The 17,767-nt window shown below is 39.7% G+C and overlaps 1 pseudogene; it reads left to right on the plus strand.

Annotated features, from left to right (window-relative positions):
* Window positions 1-14,568: 14,568 nt before the first annotated feature.
* Window positions 14,569-16,097, plus strand: LOC101029813 (large ribosomal subunit protein uL18 pseudogene; annotated as a pseudogene).
* Window positions 16,098-17,767: the final 1,670 nt, after the last annotated feature.

A 17,767-nucleotide genomic window follows, 5' to 3' on the forward strand; every position in this document is an offset into this window, starting at 1 on the left:
GGGAAGGAAAAATAAAATCCTTTGTGAACAAGCAAGTACTCAGAGATTTCATCACCACCAGGCCTCCTTTAAAAGAGCTCCTGAAAGAGGCTCTACACATATAAAGGAACAACCAGTACCAGTGACTCCAAAAACATACCAAATGGTAAAGAGCATCAACACAATCAAGAATCTACATCAACTGATGGGCAAAACAGCCAGCTAGCATCAAAATGGCAGTATCAAATTCACACATAACAATATTAACCCTAAATGCAAATGGACTAAATGCCCCAATCAAAAGACACAGACTGGCAAATTGGATAAAAAGCCAAAACCAATCAGTGTGCTGTATCCAGGAAACCCATCTCATATGCAAGGATAGACAAAGGCTCAAAATAAAGGGATGGAGGAAGATTTACCAAGCAAATGGACAGAAAAAAAAAAAAAGCAGGAGTTGCAATTCTTGTCTCTGATAAAATAGACTTTAAAGCAACAAAGATCAAAAGAGACAAACAAGGACATTACAATATGGTAAAAGGATCAATGCAACAAGAAGAGCTAACGGTCCTAAATATATATGCACCAAATACAGGAGCACCCAGATACATAAGGCAAGTTCTTAATGACTTACAAAGAGACTTAGACTCCCACACAATAATAGTGGGAGACTTTAACACCCCATTGTCAATATTAGACAGATCAACCAGACAGAAAATTAACAAGGATATCCAGGACTTGAACTCAGACCTGGAACAAGCAAACCTAATATACATTTACAGAGCTCTCCACCACAAATCCACAGAATATACATTTTTATCAGCACCACATCACACCTACTCTTAAATTGACCACATAATTGGAAGCAAATCACTCCTCAGCAAATGCAAAAGAACAGAAATCATAACAAACAGTCTCTCAGACCACAGTGCAACCGAGTTAGAACTCAGAATGCAGAAACTAACTCAAAACTGCACGGATGTATGGAAACTGAACAACTGGCTCTTGAGTGTTGACTGGGTAAACAATCAAATGAAGGAAGAAATAAAGATGTTCTTTGAAACCAACAAGGAGGCAGACACAACATACCAGAATCTCTGGGACACATTTAAAGCAGTCTCTAGAGAAAAATATATAGCAATAAGTACCCACATGAGAAGCAAGGAGAGATCTAAAATTGACACCCTATCATCAAAATTGAAAGAGCTAGAATAGGAAGATTAAAAAAACTCAAGACCTAGCAGAAGACAAGAAATAACTAAGATCAGAGCAGAAGTGAAGGAGATAGAGACACAAAAAAACTCTTCAAAAAATCAATAAATCTAGGAGCTGGTTTTTCGAAAAGATCAACAAAATAGACTACTAGCCAGATTAATAAAAAAGAAAGGAGAGAATAATGACATTGATGCAATAGAAAACGATAAAGGGGATATCACCATAGATTCCAGAGAATTTCAAACCATCATCAGAGATTATTACAAACAATTCTATGCACATAAACTAGTAAACCTGGAAGAAATGGATAAATTCCTGGACACTTGCCTCCTCCCAAGCCTAAACCAGGAAGAAGTCGAAACCCTGAATACACCCATAACAAAGTCTGAAGTTGAGGCAGCAATTAAGAGCCTACCACACAAACAAAAGCCCAGGTCCAGATGGGTTCACAGCAGAATTCTACCAGACATACAAAGAGGAGCTGGTACCATTTCTTCTGAAACTATTCCAAATAACCCAAAAAGGGAATCCTTCCCAAATCATTTTATGAGACAAACATCATCCTGATACCAAAACCCGTCAGAGACTCAACAAGAAAAGAAAATTTCAGGGCAATATCCACGATGAACATAGATGCAAAAATCTTCAATGAAATACTGGCAAGCCAATTGCAACAGCACATCAAAAAGCTTACCAACCATGATCAAGTAGGCTTCATCCCAGGGATGCAAGGCTGGTTCAACATATTCAAGTCTATAAACATAATTCACCACATAAACAGAATCAAAGACAAAAACCACATGATTATCTTAACTGATGCAGAGAAGGCTTTTGACAAAATTCAACAGTCCTTTATGCTAAAAACCCTCAATAAACTAGGTATTGATGGAATGTATCTCAAAATAATGAAAGCTATTTACAACAAACCAACAGCCAATATCATACTGAATGAGCAAAAACTGGAAGCATTCCCTTTGAAATCTGGTACTAGAAAAGGATGCCCTCTCTCACCACTCCTATTCAATATAGTACTGGAAGTTCTAGCCAGAGCAATCAGGCAAGAAAAAGAAATAAAGCATATTCAAATAGGAAAGGAGGAAGTTAAATTGTCTCTATTCACAGTTGACATGATTGTATATCTAGAAGACCCCATTGTCTCAGCCCAAAATCTCCTGACTGATAAGCAACTTCAGCAAAGTCTTGGGATACAAAATCAATGTGCAAAAATCACAAGCATTCCTATACACCAATAAGAGACATAGAGAGAGCCAAATCAAGAATGAACTGCCATTCACAATTGCCACAAAGAGAATAAAATACCTAGGAATACAACTGACAAGGAACGTAAAGGACCTCTTCAAGGAGAACTACAAACCACTGCTCAATGAAATAAGAGAGGACACAAACAGATGGAGAAACATTCCATGTTCATGGTTAGGAAGAATCAATATCGTGAAAATGGACATACTGCCCAAAGTAATGTACAGATTCAATGCTATCCCCATCAAGCTACCAATGACCTTCTTCACAGAACTAGAAAAAACCACCTTAAACTTCATATGGAACCAAAAGAGAGCCCACATAGCCAAGTCAATTCTAAGCAAAAAGAAGAAAGTGGGAGGCATCACAGTACCGGACTTCAAACTATACTACAAGGCTACAGTAATCAAAACAGCATGGGGCTGGTACCAAGACAGAGCTATAGACCAATGGAACAGAACAGAGGCCTCAGAGGCAACACAACATATCTACAACCATCTGATCTTTGACAAACCTGACAAAAACAAGCAATGTGAAAAGGATTCCCTGTTTAATAAATGGTGTTGGGAAAACTGGCTAGCCATGTGCAGAAAGCAGAAACTGGATTCCTTCCTGACACCTTACACCAAAATTAACTCCAGATGGATTAAAGACTTAAACATCAGACCTAACACCATAAAAACTCTAGAAGAAAATCTAGGCAGAACCTCTCAGGACATAGGCATAGGCAAGGACTTCATGACCAAAACGCCAAAAGCATTGGCAACAAAAGCCAAAATAGACAAATGGGACCTAATCAAACTCCACAGCTTCTGCACAGCAAAAGAAACAGTCATTAGAGTGAATCGGCAACCAACAGAATGGGAAAAAATTTTTGCAGTCTACCCATCTGACAAAGGGCTGATATCCAGAATTTACAAAGAACTAAAACAGATTTACAAGAAAAAAACAAGCCCATTCAAAAGTGGGAGAAGGATATGAACAGACACTTTACAAAAGAAGACATACATGAGGCCAACAAACATATGAAAAAAATGCTCATCATCACTGGTCATTAGAGAAATGCAAATCAAAACCACATTGAGATACCATCTCAGGCCCGTTAGAATGGTGATCATTAAAAATTCTAGAGACAACAGATGCTGGAGAGGATGGGGAGAAATAGGAACACTTTTACACTGTTGGTGGGAGTGTAAATTAGTTCAACTAATGTGGAAGACAGTGTGGCGATTCCTCAAGGACCTAGAAATAGAAATTCCATTTGATCCAGCAATCCCATTACTGGGTATATATCCACAGGATTATAAATCGTTCTACTATAAGGACACATGCACACGAATGTTCATTGCAGCACTGTTTACAATAGCAAAGACCTGGAACCAACCCAAATGCCCATCAATGATAGTCTGGACAGAGAAAATGTGGCACATATACACCATGGAATATTACGCAGCTATCAAAAACAATGAGTTCATGTCCTTTGTAGGGACATGGATCAACCTGGAAACCATCATTCTCAGCAAACTGACACAAGAGCAGAAAATCAAACACTGCATGTTTTCACTCACAGGCGGGTGTTGAACAATGAGAACACATAGACACAGGGAGGGGAGCACTACACACTGGGGTCTGTTGGGGGAAATAGGGGAGGGACAGTGGGGGTGGGGAGCTGGGGAGAGATAGCATGGGGAGAAATGCCAGATATAGGTGAAGGGGAGGAAGGCAGCAAATCACATTGCCATGTGTGTACCTATGCAACTATCTTGCATGTTCTTTAAATGCACCCCAAAACCTAAAATGCAATTTTAAAAAAGGAAAAAAAGAGAACATACTATTTACAAATAAACAAGTTTATAAATTCAAAAAAAAAAATAAATTACTTCTTTTGATTATATGGTTCTTTTAAAAGTTCTTTCTACACCATGAAGATATTCCTCAAGAAGAGCAACCCCAAGGCAAAGAATCGTCAGATTCGCCAGGATTGAAATGAAGGAGGAAATGCTAAGGGCAGCCAGAGAGAAAGGTCAAGTTACCCACAAAGGGAAGCCTATCAGACCCACAGCAGATCTCTCAGCAGAAACCCTACAAGCCAGAAGAGAGTGGGGGCCAATATTCAACATCCTTAAAAAAAAAAGAACTTTAACCCAGAATTTCATATCCCGCCATACTAAGCTTCATAAGTGAAGGAAAAATAAAATATTTCATGAACAAACAAGTACTCAGAGATTTCATCACCACCAGGCCTGCTTTACAAGAGCTTCTGAAAGAACCACTACACATAGAAAGGAACAACCAGTATCAGCCATTCTAAAAAATACCAAAAGGTAAAGAGCATCAACATAATGAAGAATCTACATCAACTAATGGGCAAAACAGTCAGCTAGCATTAAATGGCAGTATTAAACTCACATATATTAATATTAATCCTAAATTTAAATCGACTAAATGCCCCCAATCAAAAGACACAGACAGGCAAATTGGATAAAAAGCCAAAACCCATCGGTATGCTGTATCCAGACCCATCTCACATGCAAAGATACACAAAGACTCAAAACAAAGGGATGGAGGAAGACTTACCAACCAAATGGAGAGCAAAAAAATTAAAAAATAAAATAAATAAAAAGCAAGAGTTGCAATTCTCACCTCTGATAAAATAGACTTTAAAGCAATAAAGATCAAAAGAGGCAAAGAAGGACATTACATAATAGCAAAAGGATCAATGCAACAAGAAGACCTAACGGTCCTAAATATATACACACCCAATACAGGAGCACCCAGATACATAAGGGAAGTTCTTAATGACTTATAATGAGACTTAGACTCCCACAGAATAACAGTCAGAGACTTTAACATCACATTGTCAATATTAGACAGATCAATGAGACAGAAAATTAACAAGTATATCCAGGACTTGAACTCAGACCTGTAACAAGTAAACTTCATAAACATTTACAAAACTCTCCACCCCAAATCCACAAAACATACATTCTTCTAAGTACCACATCACACCCTACTCTAAAAGTGACTACATAATTGTAAGTAAATCACTCCTCAGTAATTGCATAACATTTCACAGGTTTAAATGAAATATTGGTTGGCTGCTTGTTTATTATTTTCTTCCCTTATTCCTTCCATTTTTGTTTTTTGATTTTTTTTTTTTTTTGGATTGCATCTTTTCTTTACTCATACAAACAAGTTACAAAGGATTCAAACAACAGATCATTCTTTAGGCTAAGGAAACACCACACAAGTACCAACTTCATTTTATGATTCAAAGCTCATCATCCCCACAAAAAGATGCTACTCCATCTCTGAGAAACAAGGCAGGACAGAAGGGGTTACACTGACCAATTTTAGTGTTTGCTAAAACTCACAAATTATTGGCAGAAAAGAGGTTTTTAATAACCATTTTTAGACTGCATCCTAGCCTGGGCAATAAAGCAAGACTCCCGTTCTCTCTCTCCCTCTTTCTCTTCCTGTTTCTTTCTCTCTTTCATTCGTTTTTTCTTTCTTTTTCTCTTTTTTTCTTTTTCTTCCTTTTTTCAAAAAAGAGTTCTGTCTATCTAACAGTACTGTAGACAAAATATAAACGTGGAAAATAAATTTAAAGAAATATTTGTAACATACATGAATGAAGAGACGGTATACTATTTTTAAAAAATTAAAATATTAGGATCGGGTGCAGTGGCTCACTCCCGTAATCCCAGCACTTGGGGAGGCCAAGGTGGGTGGATCACTTGAGGTCAGGAGTTAGAGACCAGCCTGGCCAACATGGTGAAAACCTGTCTCTACTAAAAATACAAAAATTATCTTGGTGTCATGATACATGCCCAGCTACTCAGGAGGTTGAGGCAGAAGAATCGAATGAACCCAGGAGGCAGAGGTTGCAGTGAGCCAACATCAAGCCATTGCTCTCCAGCCTGGGCAACAAGAGCAAAACTCCGTCTCAAAATAAAATAATAATAATAACAATAAAAGAATCACCACCAAAAAGGGAGCATGGGGAAGTAATCAAGTATTTTTGAATAGAAGAATTTGACTTTATATCCTCAGGTTAAAGACAAAAACTATAAGTAATTATTGTAGTTAGTGGGTTTGTTTTTCACAGTATTATGTGTTAGCAATTTTGAAACTATGTATATTCTAGAATTGACAAAATAATGGAATCCAGGTTTTTTACTATCAAAGAATGGAATTACAAATATACAAAGGGAGAAAGCTGGAAAGCATCTTGTAGTGTTGGATTGGAATTGGAAGTATCAGTATAAATGCATGGTTTTATATACATAGTTATAGAAATCAATATGAATGTCAGGACACAGACATATACCTGGCTCTGTTTGCTGCAATGACATTCTGGTAGCAATGAGCATATTTAGTGCCCAGATATGGTTTTCAAACACCACTCTCGACCGAAAGGGACCGGAGCTCCTTGGAGAGTTGGCTGATTCCAAAGATGAAACATTATGCTGAGCAAATAGGTAAAGAAATGCTCAAAGAATGATAGGAACATGTCACAGAGACATAGGAACCAGCTTAAAGAGGCTCCCACTGACCAACTCTGGGACGATTTGAACGTCAAAATAAAAAAGCAACAGCTTATCATTCATCGAATAAGATTAGAATCCATGAGTATCTACATTCATATAAATGAATACATAAATAAATGGATGGAGAGAATGAAAAGTGTTTCCTTAGAGCAGAATGCAAACTAGTAAATGAGGAATGAAGGAATAAGAAAATAGCCTTTTGATAACCATCATAATAATAACTGATTCAGAAAGAATCATCAAAGGATGGTAAAAATAGCAGTAAAATTTTATTTTATTTTATTTTTGAGACAAAGTCTTGCTCTGTCACCCAAGGTGGAGTGCAGTGGTATAATCTTGGCTCGTTGCAGCCTCAAACTCTCAGGCTCAAGTAATCCTTCCACCTCAGCCTCCTGAGTAGCTGCGACTAAAGGTACACACCACCACACCCAGCTAATTTTTGTATTGTTTTTGTAGAGACAGGGTTTTGCCATGGTGCCCAGGCTGGTCTTGAACTCCTGGTCTTAAGCGATCCACCTACCTTGGCCTCCCAAAGTGCTGGGAGTACAGGTGTGAGCCACTGTGCCCAGCCACAAATACAATTTTAAAGATTTAATAGGATGCTTACATAGTATCTGGTTGTTCTCTGTTAGATAGCTTTTAATTTCAAAGGGTAAAATGACAACTTTTACAGTAGAACATATTGGTAGGAACCACCTTAGTCAAATGATCAGAGTTAACAACATCAGTAGTGTGTCAAAACCACAGCACGCGCTTCCTGCCCTAAGAAAAACACTGTGTCACTTCTGCAATATTCCTGCCAAGATGCATAACATGAATCTAATCATGAGGAAACATCAAAAAACTCAAAACCATTTTACAACATAATTGACCTGTACTCTTCAAAAGTGTCAAAGCCAGACAAGAAAGACTGAAGAACTACCCAGATTAAAGGATACCAAAGGTACCAGTGTCATAAGTGTTTTTTTTGTGTGATGGAGTATCACTCTGTGGGCCAGTCTGGAGTGCAGTGGTCACAAGTGTTCTTGGATTCAATCCTGGATCAAAATTTTTTCTTTTGGTAAAAGAGCAATTGTGAGCCAATTAGTGAAATTAAAGAAATTCTGTGTAGATTAAATTCTACTATAATGTCGATGTTAAGTTTCTGATTTTGATAAATAGAATCTTGGGGTATATATAAGACTGGTCTTGTTTTTAGAGAATACACACAGAAGTAGTTAGTTAGTTAGTTAGTTAGAGTCAAGGTCTTGCTCTGTCTCCAGACTGGAGTGCCCATCATAGCTCTATGTGCGATCATGGCTCACTGCAGTCTCAAACTCCTGGGTTCAAGGCATCCTCCCACCTCAGCCTCCTGAGTAGCTGGGACTACACCCCAGCTACTTAAAAAATTTATTTTTGTAGAGATGGGTTTTGCTATGTTGCCCGGGCTGTTCTCAAATTCCTGGCCCCAAGCAATCCTCCTGCCTTGGCCTTCCCAAGTATTGGGACTGTAGACATGAGCCACTGTGCCCAGCCACATGGAAGTGCTTAGAGGGAAAGGGGCATGAGGTTGGCAATTTACCATCAGATAGTTCAAAAAAAGTAATATACATAGGAGAGACATAGAGAAAGCTAGAGAGATATGAGGCAAATATGACAATATTTGTATTGGGGAATCTGGGTAAGAGCGTATTGAAATTCTTTATTCTATTTTTGCAATCTTTCTGTTAAGTCTGAAATAATTAAATGGTAGAGACATGAGAATTTTTTTTAAAAGTCTCTCCACAAACACACACAGAGACACACACATGCAAAAACACGACTGAAGGGAATTTAGCAAAAGTGTTAATAATGTTTATATCTGGATGGTGAGATTATATAGTAATAAAAACATTACATTTGAAATTAATCTTTATGTTTTTACATTCTGCACATCTTCAATCATGTGTATTTATTTTAAACATATTAATTTATTTAAAATTTAAAAAGCTCTAGCAGGGTCTGTGGCCCTTGCTCTGCCTGTCACAAAGGCACTACCTCTTTGGTGACAGTTGTCTTGTTTTCATTGCTGCTTGGCTATGCATGGACACACCCATCTGGGCTCCATCAGCAGCTGTGGTGGTGGCAAAATAGTTTTGGGTATGACCATGACAGCAAGACAGCTGTAGTCTCAAATGACTGAGAGTGTCACATGCTTTTCCCCTGAGGTGCTGAGTAGACTGTATACCAGAAGGAATTCTAAAAACAGCAACGTGCATGGTTTTTACTGAGGAAGCACCCTGTCACTTTCTTGTGGCCCAAGCATTTCAGAATGAGAAAGTTGGAGTGTGTCTGCATTGTTAAAAGAGCCCTTTAATTATTTTTTGTGTGTGAAACAGATTTTCACTCTTGTTGCCCAGGCTAGAGTGCAGTGGCTCAAACTCGGCTCCCTGCAACCTCTGCCTCCTGGGTTCAAGCAATTGTCCTGCCTCAGCCTCCCGAGTAGTTGGGATTACAGGCACCCACCACCATGCCCAACTAAATTTTTTTTTTTTTTTTTTGCATTTTAATAGAGACAGGGGTTCGCCATATTGGCCAGGCTGGTCTCGAACTCTTGACCTTGGGTGATCTACCCACCTCAGCCTCACAAAGTGCTGGGATTACAGGCATGAACCACTGTACCTGGCCTATTTTTAAAAAATAATTATTTATTACAGATTTATAGAGCATGCCCTCTTAATTGTTGTGACTTGGAAAAGTGTTATTTTTCCTATAGTTGTAGTTTTTAAAATAAATGTTTCAACAGCACATCTCACAGTATTGAGCAGAAATAACAGAAAATCAATAAATACTAGTCTCATTGGCTCATTAAAATATAATAAATGAGTCAAAAAGCTAACTGTCTGGAGTGAGCAGAAAGCGCTGCCATTCTGGTCTTTAAAGTATCAACGATGCAGTGAGTTTGACAGCCTTTTGAGCAATTGATTTCACAGCTTTCTAATTTCTGCCAGTTAGAAGCAACATAGGTGAGTCACCGAGTATTCATTCCTCTGGCCACAAGCCAGGTGACACTTAATGTCAGGATGTCAGACGGTAGCTCGCACCCCAACTTTTTCCAAAACTTCTAGAAAAGTCTTTCACAATTTTATGTAGGCAGACATCTTGAATTTTTTATCAATCAAAATCCAGACCTAACTGATGAAGCTTTTTAAATCATAAAGCTGAGTCTTTTATTTGTGGTTTCAGAGCAAGTCACATGTCTAGTTGTTCTAGATTGTTCTACTTTCCTTCTGTGGCTATGAGAGATTATTTCCTCTATTTATTCTCAAAGGCTGCCACCATTCAAACATGGAGAAAACCCTTAGCCTCTCATTAGAGGAATGAGTCTTGGAGTTTCTATTAACCAAATTTCTGAGCAATCTCTGTTTGACTCATACAATTTAAAATATACTCATGTTAAATGGCATGTCTTTGGGAAACCCAACTCATTTTCTGATATTTACAAAATATTTAAAGAAAGATAATAAAAAGCCTTTAGAGCAAAACCCTGGAAATATATAATTTACTTCCCAAATATTCAAAAGAGATTGTATGGTAATAAAGAGCTTATTGTTCTACATTAAAATTAGGCAGTGTTTAGTCACTTTCCAGAAAATAAATTTAAATCAGAATGTGCCATTAAATATAAAAACATAACAAGATTGGTAAATGATTTTGGGGTCTTAGAATTCAAGTGTGTCTGTTGTTTACATCATAATTTCTGTATTAATGGTATTAATAATTTCATCACCTTTTAGTAATAGTAATATCTAACACATATAGCTATTTAAAGAGACTTATACATAGGAATTCCTTTAACCCTTACACTAGCCTTACTAAGTAGGTACAATTCTATCTTTTTTACAGATGAAGAGACAGGCATCAAGAGTTGATTGCCCAGGTCTACACAGCTAATAAATGGCAGAGTGTGGATTCAAGTCCTAAATCCTGAGTGCAGAGCCAAAGTTTTTAGCTGCTATATTTGGCTGTGTCCGAGTTTTTTTTTTTTTTTTTCCCCTCATTTTTAAGGTGTGCACTTTATTCAACTGGTCTCAAGTCAGTGTACAGGTAAGCCCTGGCTGCCTCCACCCACTCCCAGGGAGACCAAAAGCCTTCATACATCTCAAGTTGAGGGACAAAAAAAGGCTAAAATCTTTCCACAGAGGCTAAAATCTTTCAAAATAAAACAAAATACAGAGTATTAAGGTGAAATCTAAAAATTTTTTCATTACACAATTTACAACAAAAGCATTGCTGTTACCTCAGACTGGGCCATTCTCCTTAGAGAGAAGTGGGGTAGCTTTTGGGAGGGCCAGGGGCTTCCTGTAACAATGCATCTCACGATATTTGGAATGACTTAAAAATGTGTCTGAGTTATTATCAGAAGCAAATTGTAGTGCCAGACTTTCCTCTTTTGCCTCCCAGCACAATTAACGGGTGGTCTCTCCTTCTTACCGAGGAGTGTTGGGTAAATGTTTAACAACCAACCCTCTGAAGAACAAATTTATAGCATTTGCCAATTTCCATGGTGTAAATATTCCTCTGTGGCCAATTTCAAGTTACCAACTTGGTGTCACTGACCATGAGGTTGAGAAAAGATGGACTAAAAATTTAGCAATTGGCTCTCAAGAGCCAGTCCTATGAGACAGTTCATTTTCTGGGTGTAATTTTAAGAGTAAAACTGAAGCAAGGGTGAAATTAAGGTCTTGGGTTACCGTTTCAATGGTGTCTGACTCCAAATGCTCCTCCAGACACGTTTCTGAGGTTTCCAAAGTCTCTTGGGGGAAAAGAACCAGGATGTGAGTTTGCCTTGCCCTCCTGAGAGTTTGGCATTCTGCTGTGCCACCTGGTGGCTGTAACTGGCAGTTGCTGTATTCCTTGCTGCTGTCTTGAATTCAGGCTTTAAGGTTCTTCTCCCTGAGATGGGCAGCATTCTTTGCCCAGGAGCAAGTTGTTACTAATTAGCCTTCAGTTGGTTAATCAGACTCTTTAATTGACAATCTCCTTTACTGAGACCTTTAAGATAAATTCCTGGGCATTGGGCCAAGGGGCACTTGAGTAAGAAATTAGCAGCCTTCTTGTCCTCCCTTGAAAACACCACCCCAACTCCACAGCAGTAGAGAGCATCCCCAGGCTTGATTCATAAACACCAGAATATCCAGTGTCCTAGCAAATGTCCCAAAATTCTTGTCACTGTTTTTTTTAGAGGTGTAGAGGGTCTTCAGCAAATACGTAGGTCTTCAAGACTTTCATCTTGAGATTCCATAGTTCCAAAAACTGAAGGCACACTTCCATCTGCCATCTTATAATTCTGCCCTATCCACAGATCCTTCCTCACTAAATAATTTTAAGTTTATGTATATAATATACATCTATGTAATCTTAAATTATATATATAATTTAATATTATATCTATAAATATATATAATTATATATAATCTTAAAATTATATATAATATGTTATATACACATATAGATAGATTTTAAATATACATATATAGATTACATATACATAGATAGATGACAGGGAGAGAGAGAGAGAGAGAGAGAGAGAGAGAGAGAGAGAGAGAGTATTAGAAATGATTTGGAGGTTACCTTTTGGATTGTGCTGATCCAGACCCCCAATCTCCTCTTTAGTGTATTAGTAACTGAGCACTAGTCCTATATTTGGGAGGTCCTCAAACATTCTTCCTTTCTTCATTTATTTATTTTTTGTAGAGACAGGGTTTCACGTTGCCCAGGCTGGTCTCGAACTTCTGAGCTGAAGCAATCCTCACACCTTAGCCTCCCAAAGTACCTGGATTATGGCATGAGCCACTGCATCCGGCCACCTTCTTCATTTTTCTATCTTCTACTTACTATGAATTTATTCATATAACAAGTATCTATTGAGCAGAGCTATGTGCTAGGCACATGGCTGGGACGTGAACACAATGGCGAATTAGACATAGATACAGCCCCTGCACTTGAGCGGCTATTATGATGTGGTGGAAACTAGGGAATACATTTGGAAGCCTTAGACAAAGCAGAATGCTTGGGTCTAATGAGGAGGGTCAATCGTTTCTGAGCAGAAGGACTGGGGAAGGCTTTTTAGAGAAACGTTTAGCCATTCTTGAAGTATATACAGAATTTGGACAGAGGGAGAGGTAGGGAAAGATGAATAAAGGAATGAAATCATAGATTGAGTTTTCAACACAATCAATAGTGCACTTTGGCTGGAGTGTAGCATGTTCATGAGGCAGATGGAACGAGAGATGACGCTAGAAAGTAGGCTGGAGACAGAAATTAGATGGCCTCAATTACCATGGCAAGAAATGTGGACTTCATCCAGTTAGTACAGAAGGTTAGCCTTGCAATGTCTTTAAGCAAAGGAGAACATCAGATTCACAATGAAAATAACTGTCTGTCCAAGCCTTGTTGGGCACATGTGCCAATTGTGGGCTTGTTTTCTGCTTGGGAACTCAGGATAATCCAAATGCCTCACATAATAGTAATGGTTGTGGAGATTTCTGACAAGAGATAAAGAATGTTGGCTGGGCATAGTGGCTCTTGCCTGTAATCCCAGCACTTAGGGAGGCCGAGGCAGGCAGATCACCTGAGGTCACGGGTTCAAGATCAACCTGGTCAACATGGTGAAACCCTGTCTCTACCAAAAATACAAAAATTAGCTGGGTGTGGTGGTGCACGCCTGTAGCCCCCGCTACTGGGGAGGCTGAGGCAGGAGAATTGCTTGAACCTGGGAGGCAGAGGTTGCAGTGAGCCAAAGATCACGCCACTGCACTCCAGCCTGGGCGACAGGGCAAGAACTCCATCTTAAAAACAAACAAACAAACAAACAAACAAACAAACAAACAAAATGTTGCTGGTGGCACTAACCAGTTTTGGAAAGTCTTGTCCCATGAAATGAACAACTGTTCACTCATAAAAAAGAAGAAGGTAGAACAAGCAAAGGGAAAACAAAAGTATTAAAAAGTAAAATCAGCCTAACTAAAAAGGAGGAGAAGGAGGTAGAGGAGAGGAGGAGGAAGGGAAAGAGGATACCTGATCTGGAAATCAGATCTGTGGGCAGCAGATTCTAAGGACAGCCGAGGTAAGAGATGACAGAACTTGAACTAGGACAGCAGGGAAGGGAAGAGGGGCCTTGCAGAAGGAGAACTGGTGTTTTATTGATGTGGAGTTTGGGGAACTGGAGAGTTAAAAATGATTCGGAGCCAGGCAAGGTGGCTCATGCCTGTAATCCCAGCACTTTGGGAGGCCAAGGAGAAATCTCTTGAGCCCAGGAGTTCGAGACCAACCTGGGCAACATGGCAAGACCCTCTCTCTACAAACAACTTTTAAAAAATTATCTGGGCATGGTGGTCTATAGTTCCAGCTCCTCAGGAGGCTGATGGGGGAGAACGGCTTGAGCCCAGAAGTTTGAGGTTGCAGTGATGTATGATTTTGTTGTTGTACTCCAGCCTGGGCAACAGAGTGAGACCTGGACTCAGAAAAACAAAGCTCTCTGCCACCAAGCGCTGCTGGACCTGCAGGTCTGTCAAGCTGTGGACGCTGGTCTCTGTTCCGCAGGATGGGGTTTGTTAAAGTTGTTAAGAATAAGGCACAGTAGCTCATGCCTGTAATCCCACCACTTTGTGAGGACGAGGTGGGCAGATCACCTGAGGTCAGGAGTTCGAGACCAACCTGACCAACTTGAAGGAATCCCGTTACAAAATTAGCTGGGCATAGTGGGACATGCTTGTAATCCCAGCTACTTGGGAGGCTGAGGCAGGAGAATCACTTGAACCTGGGAGGCAGAAGTTGCAGTGAGCTGAGATTGTGCCATTGCACTCCAGCCTGGGCAACAAGAGTGAAACTCTGTCTCAAAAAAAGAAAAGGAAGGGGAGGGGAGGGGAGGGGAGGGAAGGCTAAGGACTACTTTAAGAGATACCAAGTGAAATTCAGAAGACGACAAGAGGGTAAAATGGATTACTATACTCAAAAACGCTTGGTGATACAGGATAAAATATAAAATATAACACACCCAAATACAGGATGATAGTTCATGCAACAAACAGAGATATCATTTGTCAGATTGCTTATGCCCATTTAGAGGTGGATATGATAGTCTGCGCAGCATCTGCACACTAACCCCCAAAATACGGTGTGAAGGTTGGCCTGACAAATGACGCTGCAGTGTACTGTACTGGCCTGCTGCTGGCCCGTGGGCTTCTCAATATGTTTGGCATGGACAAGATCTATGAAAGCCAAGTGGAGGTGACTGGTGATGAATACAGTATGGAAAACATTGGTGGTTAGTCAGGTGCCTTTACCTGCTACTAGGATGTGGGCCTTGCCAAAACTGCCACTGGCAATAAAGTTTTTGGCGCCTGTGGGTGGAGGCTTCTCTGTCCCTCATGGTACGAAATGATTCCCTGGTTGTGATTCTGAAAGCAAGGAATTTAATGCAGAAGTAGACTGGAAGCACATCATGGGCCAGAATGTCGCAGATTACATGTGCTATTTTATGGAAGAAGATGAAGATGTTTACAAGAAACAGTTCTCTCCATACACAGAGAACAGCATAACTCCAGACATGGTGGATGAGATGCATAAGAAATGTCATGCTGCTCTTTGAGAGAATCCAGCCAGTCACAGTGGCTCACACCTGCAATCCCAGCACTTTGGGAGGACGAGGCGGGCAGATCACCTGGATCACCAGCCTGGCCAACATGGAGAAACCCTGTCTCTACTAAAAATACAAAATTAACTGGGCAGAGTGGTGCATGCCTGTAATCCTAGCTACTTGGGAGGCTGAGGCCAGAGAATCACTTGAACTTGGGAGGCAGAGGCTGTAGTGAGCTGAGATTGCACAATTGCACTCCAGCCTGGGCAACAAGAGTGAAACTCCATCTCAAAAAAAAAAAAAAAAAAAAAAAAAATCCAGTGTATGAAAAGAAGCCCAAGAAAGAAGTTAAAAAGAAGTATGAAAAGAAGCCCAAGAAAGAAGTTAAAAAGAAGTGAAACCATCCCAAAATGTCCCTCACTCAGAAGAAAGATTGGGTAGCTCAAAAGAAGGCAAGCTTCCTCAGAGCTCAGGAGCGGGCTGCTGAGGGCTAAACCAAGCAATTTTCTATGAGGATTTTTCAGATAAAGACAACAAATGTATGGATAGCAACTAAAAAAAAAAAAAAAGAGTCAGAGAGCATTTCCAAAAAGTGATTCAGTAAAACATCACAGAAGCCATTACATCACCTCCCAGGTTCGACTGATTCTCCTGCCTCACACTCCCGAGTAGCTGGGATTACAGGTGCCTGCTATTGTGCCTGGCTAATTTTTGCATTTTTAGTAAAGATGGGGTTTTACCACGTGGGCCAGGTTGGTCTCAAACACCTGAACTCAAGTGATCCACTTGCCTTGGCCTCGCAAATGCTAGGATTGCAAGACATGAGCTACTGCACCTAGCCTTAGAAATCACACTCATCCACTCCTTGAAATCACCAGTGACTTTCTCTTTTAGGGTAGGTTTTTTTTCCCTCAATTAACTTTAAATAATTTTAGGAACAAATAATCCAATAAGTATTTATTTACTCTGTAAAATCAGTTTAGGAGTTGGAGAGATATTATTTGGACTTAAGAAACATCTTTTTACCTACCCTCTAAGACAAAACACAGAAATATTTTTTTATCTGCCTACGGTCATCACTATGTCTTTGATCTGGAAGATCTTTAAGGGAGAATAATCTGACTTAGAGGCTTACTTAATCACTTGCCATGAGGCCGGGGTTGAAGTAAGAGGGCTCTGAACCCTTTTGACTGAGTCTATGGACTCTGGGAGTTCATTAGGCATCAAAGGAATATACCTCAACATATTAAAAGCCACCCGTCTATGGCAAACTCAAAGACAACATCATAGTGAATGGGCAACGTTATGTTGTTCAGGCTGAGTGCAGTAGCTATTCAAGGCATGATCGTAGCTCACTGCAGCCTTGAACTCCTGGGCTCAAGCAATCCTCCTGCCTCAGCCTCTTGAGTAGCTGGGACTACAGGGATGAATCAATGCACCTGGATTTTAGTCTCTGGATTCTGAGTGGCCGAGAGATTATCAAACAATAGCCTTGAAAATTGTGTGGGTACTCACATAAAGTGGATTTGGGGAGGGCTTTTCTTTCCAAATGTGTGTGTACTTATATGTTTCTACAGGGCTATGTAAACATGTAGTACAAAATATAATATTTATATGTTTTACCTTAATAAATGGGGGTTACTGTGAGGAATGTGAAGAAAAACCAAAGGCAGGGTGAAGACAAGCAAAGGAAAAGAAACACATAAACTGCCCTGAACCTTACCTCTGTGATGTATGGTACAATCAAATTAATGCATTTAAAGTTATATTTAAATGAAATTGAAAATATAAACTTGAAAGAAATAAAAATAGAAATTAAAAGAAAGGCTTTTGGCTGGGTGCAGTGGCTCACACCTGTAATCCCAGCACTTTGGGGGGCCGAGAGGGATGGATTACAAGGTCAGGAGATTGAGATCATTTTGGCCAACATGGTGAAACCCCGTCTCAACTGAAATACACAAAGTTAGTCAGGCGTGGTGGCACACACCTGTAGTCCCAGCTACTCAGGAGGCAGAGACAGGGGAATTGCTTGAACCGAGGTGGTGGAGGTTACAGTGAGCCGAGATCATGCCACTGAACTCCAGCCTGGCAACAGAGGGAGACTCCGTTTCAAAAAAAAAGAAAAAAAAAAAAAAAAAAAAAAAAAGGCTTTCATCATCAGTGG

This window comes from Saimiri boliviensis, chromosome 13, assembly GCF_048565385.1.
Source record: "Saimiri boliviensis isolate mSaiBol1 chromosome 13, mSaiBol1.pri, whole genome shotgun sequence".
NCBI lineage: Eukaryota > Metazoa > Chordata > Mammalia > Primates > Cebidae > Saimiri > Saimiri boliviensis.